Below are 8733 nucleotides of genomic sequence, written 5' to 3' on the forward strand. Positions count from 1 at the left end.
GGTGATTGAAAAAGATGCTATTGTCCTTAGCAGAAATATCAAAGTTGGGAAGAGGGGAGCATTTGGGGGAAAGATATTATGTTCTGTTTTGGACATCTTGAGTTTGAGAAGCCTGTGGGACATCCAGATATACCCTACCAGGAACCAACCTTCTATAGTTGCTAAAGTGTTGTGGGAGAAGTATTTCTGTGTGTGAACTTTCTTCCAGGATCCATGTGGAGCCTTTGAAAGCATACTACTCAAGGAGGAGGAAGGGTTTTGTAGAGAACTAGAGAATAGAAGAGAAGAAAAGAGAAGATTTGGAGTAGTCTTTGTGGGAAGTGTGATAATCAGAGAAGAGCACAAGGATTGGCAGAGTCAGTGAAGGGCCAGTTGAGACTAGATAATATAAATTTGCAGCAGATCTTGTTAGCCCAGATGCCTTATTTCATCCAGCTGTGTTCAGGACCACTCCCTTACTTCCTGGACCATTTTCTAAATAGCTTTGCCTGCAGTCTTTCTTCTCAGACTAGAGACAGTGCCTTGGAGGTTTTAAACATTTCATCTCTGGAACTTCTGCCCTCAGGCTCCAGTTTCCTGACTGGCCTTCCCTGGCCCACTGTTTCAGGGAGGCCTCAGCCATGCTTCCCTATACTCCCAAATCTCCAGCCATCTTCTGGACAATTTTGACAGCTGTCTGCTGTACAGTACCCATCTCCTTCTTTCCTCTCCTTTCCTCTTCCCCATTTTGGAACCAAGGATCAAATCAACTCAGCTATTGTTCCTGAAAGAAGTATATCAATCTTATTCCCCTAGAGCACCACTCACCATCCCCAGAGCTTTCTGAAATGCTCCACCTTCAATTAATTACTCCCCCGGGTATATAATCTTTCTGTATTACAATATAAGGGCAGCTACATGGTGCAGTGGATAGAGCACTACTGCACCTGGAGTCATGAAGACCTGGGTTCAAATCCAGCCTCAGACACTTACTAGCTGGGCAAGTCACTTAACCCTATTTGTCTCATTTTTCTCATCTGTGAAATGAGCTGGAGAAGGAAATGGCAAACCAAGAAAACCTCAAAATGGGGTCATGAAGATTTGGATATGACTGAAATGCCAGAACAAAAAAAAATTACAATATAAGTTCCTTAAAGGTGGAGACTATCTTTGCTTTTATATTTTTACCATGCTTGACCCATAACAAGTCTTAAATGCCTTTTCATTCATTTATAATGTTGCCCTGCCTTTTAAGAATAGGAGAAGAAAAGGCAGGTGATGGTCATTACCTAGGTTTGGGATTTGGTAAAGCATGAATGCAGATTGGATTGGGGGCAAGGGCTTCAAGACTAGAGTGATGGGGATGGGATTCGAGCTGGAGAAGACCATGTCTTTGGGACCTGGACCCCAAAGTCCCTGAACCTAGATCTCTGGCATTTGCCTCAGGCACCCAGCCCATCCCAGTCAACAATCCTGTTAACTGCTCTTTCCTTGTGGCCCTCTTTGTCTGCACCTGGCCCACCTCAGGCTCGTTGCTACCCTTTGATCCCCTCCAAATCTTCTCAGTCTTTCTGTATAAAAATGTTGTTCTTGCCCCATTAAATTGGGTAGATTCTTAAGATCTCACTCGCTTCTACTGGCAACACAATAAACCTTGTCTCTGACTGAAAGAAGGCTTGATTAGTCTAATTCTTTTGAGGCAGATCCTGCCCTTTGCCCTTACATTTCAGAGTTCCCCTAGACAACAGCATAGAGGACTGCATAGAGTTGAAGAGATCAACCATAGGTAATGACTATGAAGTGGAGTCAGAGCAGAGATGATGTGATACGATTTAGGGGTTCAGGGGTGCTGGGACCCCAAAATCACAACACGGGTCCTGCCCTAAAGAATTCGACCCAAGCCTTCTTTCAGCCAAAGACAAGGTTTATTAGAACATCCATATCATATTGGGAGGGATCTGGGAATGGCCAAGTAGTCTATGAGGTAATAGAATTCCAGGGACCTGGACCACTAGGCCAAGGGAGAATGGAGACATGGCCTGGAGCCATAGGGAGGTCCACAATGGGAACACCAGAGATTTGGCCATGTGGGAAAGTCCAGGGTTTTTCCTTTCTGGGGCCCAGATCCCAACCCCATCAGATGGACTAGGAGAGCAGAATGGGTTGGGGGTACTAGATTCAGTTCTAAATTTATGATCCTGTGATCATAAATAAACCTCTAGACCTCATCATATGGTTCCTTGACCAGGAAAAACTGCCTAATACCAAGCTCTTCACTAACCAAGACTGGAAGGTACGTATGCCTCCCCTCTCCCCCTAATCCCTTTCTTGCCCTGCAGTTGGGTGGATTTCCAAGCAAGTAGGAAGGCTTGGCTTGGAAGTGCTTTTCAGGCCTGACTTCTCAGGTCCCATTGATGAGGTCTAGAGATTAGGGATGCTGGAACCCCAAGATCATGATACATGGGTCCTGCCTGAAAGAATTTGACCCAAGCCTTCTTTCTGCCAAAAACAAGGTTTATTAAAGATCCGCCATATTGCCAGATCCTTGAGGAATCTAGGAGTCTGCAAGTATTGGCTAGATTCTAAGAATCTAAGCAGTGGCTAGATTTTAGGAATCTGAGCCTCTTAATGGATACAAGATGAACCTTATATACAAAAAGACTGTGGGAGGGATCTAGGAGGATCTAGGAGGGATCTAGTTTGGGGTGACTGGAGGAGGGGTCTAAGGAAGATCTGAATGGGAGTGTCCAGTAAACTAGAGTGAACAGGACTTCTGGGACCTGGACTATGGAGCCTAGCTAGGATTATGTGTGGGAAATGGCTGGGGGCCATAGGGAGGGCTAGGTTAGGTTAAGGGTAACAGAATTGGAGATTGGGTGTAGCCACAAAGAAAGGTCAGTTGATGGGATTATAGCCTCAGGCAGACACCAGAGATTTGGCCATTTGGGAAAGTCCAGGGTTTCTCCTTTTTGGGACTTAGCTGCCATCTTCATCATCATTAAGTCAGACAGCTACAAGGTTGTCAGGCTCTCAGTCCAGTCATTCTGTTCAATCATGGACTCGGGCAGACCTTCAGTCTCCCTATCTGGAAGCGTAGGCCCAATCCTCTCAATTCTCTCAGCGCTAGGGACTTGGGAAAACTTACTTCTTTGGGCTTTTGGTTTTTTTGTTTGTTTCCAGAGGCTTATTCCCAAATCTTCCTTTAAGGAGGGAGGGACTTCCAGCCCCCACTCCTGCAAAGGGTCAATCCTCTTCAATTCCTAAAGATTCACCTTTGGGCTGTCTTTTACAAAATTGGGAAAAATTTGGTTTCTCTAAAGAACTAAAAAATGGTGTTCTTTTGCAACACCATTTGGCCTCAGTATCACCTGGACAATTACAAGGCATGGCCCATGTTTTGGGACATTACAGCAAAAAAAGATATTGTGGCAGAGAAGGAAAATGGGTGGAGATTCCCTACATAATGATTTTTGTAGAACTTTCTCATGACCCCATTCTCAGAAAAGATTGTAGGATGCTCATAGCTAGAGCTGCCTCACAAATGGGGAATGGGGATCAACTAGACTTTTTGGATGACCCTCTTATGGCCCCCAGTGCTAGAGCACCCCCCTCTTCCCATCCTCTGTTAACACCACCTCCCCAACTCCTATCTCCATCTGACTACCCCTGTTTCTCATGCCCCTCCTCCCTTCCCTGAGTTTACTTTCCCTTTTCCTCTAGCCCACCTCCCTTCCTATCCTGCCTTGTTCACCTTCCATGTATCCTACCCTGCATTTCCTCCCCAGGCCCCTGTTCCAGAGGCGACCCCTTCAGATTTTGGACAAGGGCCTTGCCTCCACACCTCCTCCCCAGGACCTTTACTCTGAGACAAGGACTACCCAGGTCCCAGTCTCGGTGATATCTCCTCCCCTGACCCTTCCCCCTCCTCTGGTGCCAGCTGATTTTTCCCCTTGCCAGCCAGATCCCTTGGCTTTGCAGTCCAGTCCAGTTCAGCCAGCATTCCCCAGTCCCTCACTCACAAGTAGTGGGACTTTCTAATTCCCTTCCTCCCTAACCCTGATGGGGTTGAGATCTGGGCCCCAGAAAGGAAAAACCCTGGACTTTCCCACAAGGTCAAATCTCTAGCATTCACCTGAGGCTATAATCCCATCAGCTGGCCTTTTCATTGTGGCTACACCCAATCTCCTCTCCATTGATTTACCTCCCTATGGCCCCCAGCCATTTTCCACCCTTAATCCTAGCTAGGCTCCATTCTCCCTTGGCCAAGAGATCCAGTTCCCAGGAATTCTGTTCACCCCAGTTTACTGGCCACTTCTAGGTCCCTCCCACAGGCTTTCTGTGTATAAGGTTCATCTTGTCTCTATTAAGATGTTTAGATTCTTATAATCTAGCCACTGCTTACCCATGTTCAGACTCCTTAAGAGTCTGCCCAATATGATGGATGTTCTAATAAACCTTGTCTTTGGCTGAAAGAAGGCTTGGGTCAAATTCTTTTGGGCAGGACTTGCGCATTGTGATATTGGGGTCCCAGGACCCCCAAACCTCTAAACTTCATCAGCCCCAGTTCCCACAGTGCCTTCAGGGCTTTTTCCCCTACGGGAAGTTCCTGTCTACCCTAATGGGACAATTAAGGTACATGTTCCCTTCTCCATTTCAGACCTCATTCAAGTCAAAGAGAAACTGGGGTGATACTCAGAAGATCCCACTAAGTTTACTGAGGGCTTTAGGGATGTCTCCCTACAATTTGAGCTTTCTTGGAGTGATTTGCATATCCTTTTCTCCACCTGTGTATCTCAGTGGTACAATACTGAGGAGAAGAGGAGAACCTGGGAATAAGCCCAAAAATTTGGGGATCATTTGGCTAGCAATGCCCCCACTTTAAAATACCCCCCAGGAACAATTGCTGTTCCCACTACTGAACCAGGATGGGATTATCAGAAGAGTGAGGATAGTGGAAAGAGAGACTATATTGTAAGGGACTGTCTGATGTTGGCAGCTACCAGATTGGGCGCTGTGGCAAGGGTAAGGTAAGATCTGGGTATTTTGGAAGTCGAGGCAGGGACTGTGGTAGGCAGAGTCGCATGTACTGGGATGGGCTGCATACGGAGAAGCCATGAGGCAACTGGGCAGTGCTATGAGATAAGCTGGGTGCAAGGAAGTAGCCGAGCCTGAGCTCCTGAGGCAAGGGGCGGTGCCACGTGGGAGTGGGATGGCAGAGGACTGAGTTCCCTCTGCTTAGTCCCCTCCCTATATGCAACGTCATCCCCAGATGCCTCTTGTGACCTTCCTGACTTCCTGGGTCCCTTTGTGCAGCACTGACCCAGTCCCCTCCTGAGTCTGACTTCCTAGGTCACGTACTCTTGTCTATGCGTCAATCCCAGATGCCTCCTTCCTGTATCCAATCCTAGCCTCCTACGTCACTCCCTCCCCCTTGGTGTGCTAAACTCAGACAGCCCCTTCCGGTATCTGACCCTACAATCATTGGCTAGTAGCGGGCTGGGGAGGAGGGGCTAAGTAGGTACTTAGGAACAAGTGTGGTCAGATCACACACGTGCACGCTCCCCTGGCTCCTGCCCTGTTGCTCTGGCCTTGCTGTTTGGGCTTGCTATGATGGTTTGCTGTGTTGGCCTCTGAATAAAGCTCAGGTGTTGGTGCCTCCCGATGGCTTGTCTCTGTGTGGTGATCCGGCTGAGGACCGAAGACCCAGGAGTGGGTAAGACTCTGGCAGTGCACTTCTTTTAAGAGAAGTGGGTACTGGCGCACGACTGGCAGAGGGCCGGCGTGCGGCCCGTATACTATATGGTAATTTGCCTGCTAGAAGGCCTAAGAACTGCATTTCAAAAGCAAGTAATTTTTCAAAAAATTAAGGAAATTACTCAGGGAGAAAAAGAAAACCCTGCCCTTTTCCAAGACAGGCTAGTAGAAGCTATTAAAAAGTACACAAATTTAGATCCCAACTGTATAGAAGGGGCAACAATCCTTAGCATGTATTTCATTAATCAGTCTGCCCCAGATATTAGGAGGAAACTGCAGAAATTGGCAATGGGACCCCAAACACCTCAGGCCCAATTATTGGAGACAGCCTTTGGAGTTTTTAACAACAGAGACTTAGTAGCAGCAGAGGAAAGAAAAAGAAGGGAAAGGGCTAGAGACAGAGAATATGCTCAATTCTTGGCTGCTGTCATGGCCAGGAAAAGACCCAAGGATGCTTTTAGCAACTCCTGCAGTGGGGAAATCTGCTTTTGGTGCCACCAGGAGGGTCACCGGTCCAAGGAGTGCCCCTCCAGAGTACCCCCTCGGAGGAAGCCTGTCAACTCGGGCAGTGAGGGCCACAAGGAGGCCCACTGGTCCAAGGAATGCCTCTCTGGGATACCCCTCCCACAGAGCCCCTGTGACTGATGCCTAAGATGTGGCGAGGAGGGACATTGGAGGAAAGATTGTCCCCGAGATTGGAAAAGTGGTGGAGTCACCCCCTAGTACCCCATGCTCCAGTCTTCTCAAGACTGGGAATGACAGGGGAGCCTGGGGCTTGGTAGCACTCCTACTTCCTCCATCTCTCTCAGAGCCCTGGGCAAAAAAAAAAAAAAAATCAAGGCCGAAGGTAAGGTTACCCACTTTATCATGACTAGTTCTCTTATTTTATTTTTTAAATTTTTAATTAATTTATTTTGAATTATCAACAATCACTTCCATAAGCTTTTGAGTTTTAAATTTTTCTCCCCCTCCCTCCCTACCTCCCTCCCTAAGATGGTGCAAAATCTGATATAGGCTATACATATACATTCCTATTAAACATATTTTCACACTAGTGACGTTGTAAGTAGGAATTAGAGCCAATAGGAGGAACCACCAGAAAGAGGAAACAAAACACAACAGAAGAAAAACAAATAGCAAATAGTATGCTTTGATCTGCATTTGAACTCCACAGTTCTTTCTTTGGATGTGGGTAGCATTTTCCATCATGAGATCTTTGGAGATGTCTTAGATCCTTGTATTGCTGAGAAGGGTTAAGTCTATACATTCTCTATTTTAATCATTACTCAGGCCCTACCCACCCGTTGACCTGTTGGGTCATGGGCATTGAAGGAAAAACAAAGGGATGTCTGGAGACATACCCTCTCCCCTGCCTATTTGAGGATCTGTTGTTTGAATATTCCCTCCTTATGCTCTCATGTTTTCCTGCCCCTTTGTTGGGAAGGGACCTGATGGTGAATTTGGGGAGCCAATCTTCTCTATTTTAGCCTCCTATCTCCCTTTTCCCTCTGTGCACTAAACCTCCCCATGTTCCCCAGACGTGTGGGAGAAAGTTGAGCTAATTTTTTGGCATCAGGGAATTATGTCAAGCAACTTTTCATAGTTTGGTTACCGCTAAAATAATTTGAGTATTGTTGGTTATTGTTTTAATGTGTAAACTTGCCAGAAAGCTTGTTTGGGTTTTGTCTTGCTGAGAATTTGCAAGTGTATAGAAATAATCTCTAAAGATTGGCTTTTTACACTGGGACAAATTTAAATTTGAGATGTAAATCCTGGAAAAGTTTTTCCTAAACTGATTAGTGAAACTTGTTTGAGATAAAAACTGGTGGGATTTATTTTGAGTTGTCTGATAGATCATAATAATCCATGGACAATCAATATTCCACCATCTGAGAGAAATGCCACAAGCTACTCAGAATGTGATACCGGTGGGAAGTCAGCATCGGGCAAAGCTGAGAGGACAATTTTAGCCTCAGTCTAAGATGGGTTCCTCCTGGCTCAGTTTCCCCATTATGTTTTTGTTTTTGTTTTAGGCAGTTGGGGTTAAGTGACTTGCAGGGTCACATAGCTAGTAAGTGTCAAGTGTTTGGTCTCAGGTAGGATTTGAACTCAGGTCCTCCTGACTTCAGGGAGGTGCTCTATCTGCCCCCATTATGTTCTTTTGAAAAGGAATGTTACCCATCTGGCTATTCCTGAGTCTGACTATGAGGTGGATTTGATACTGCATGGTTGGAAAAAACTGAGTTATCTGAATCCAAACAGAGCTAAGGATGTTTTATCCTATCATATCTGGATCCTGCAGGCTTTTCTGTCAGTTTTGTGTCTTCCAGACTACAGGCCATTCACCTATGGTTGATAGCAAACAGTGGGTACCAGCCAATGTCCTCCCCCCACCCCCCCACCCCCATCGTTCCCAGGTTGCAGCCTGTGCTCAGTTTCAATCAACCTCCTCTTTGGGACCCCATCAAGGCAGGGACAACTCCATGCCCCTCGCCAGCAGGAAGCAGTTTCAGAAGCCGAGACCTTCGCCCCTTACCCCAAAAGAATTTGGGTCCCATTTGTTTGAGGGGGGAATGATGAGGATGGGATCTAGACTCCAAAAAGGAAAAATGCTGGACCTTCCCACATGGCCAAATCTCTGGTGTTCTCTTGAGGCTATAATTCCATCAACTGGCCTTTGTGGCTACACCCAATCTCCCAATTCTGTTACCCTTAACCAAGCCTAGCCCTCCCTATGGTCCCTGGCCACTTCCCACATTTAATCCTAGCTAGGCTTCTTTGTCCAGGTCCTAGGAGTTCTGTTCACCCCAGCTTACTGGCCACTCCCCTTCAGATCACCCCAAACTACTTGGCCACTCCTGGGTCCCTCCCACAGTCTTTCTGTATATAAGGTCCACCTTGTCTCCATTAACATACTTAGATTCTTATAATCTAGCCAATAGTTCACTAATGTTTAGATTCCTTAAGAGTCTGCCCAATATGATGGATGTTCTAATAAAC

This window comes from Vombatus ursinus, unplaced genomic scaffold, assembly GCF_900497805.2.
Source record: "Vombatus ursinus unplaced genomic scaffold, bare-nosed wombat genome assembly UNPS02014801.1, whole genome shotgun sequence".
NCBI classification, from domain to species: Eukaryota; Metazoa; Chordata; class Mammalia; order Diprotodontia; family Vombatidae; genus Vombatus; species Vombatus ursinus.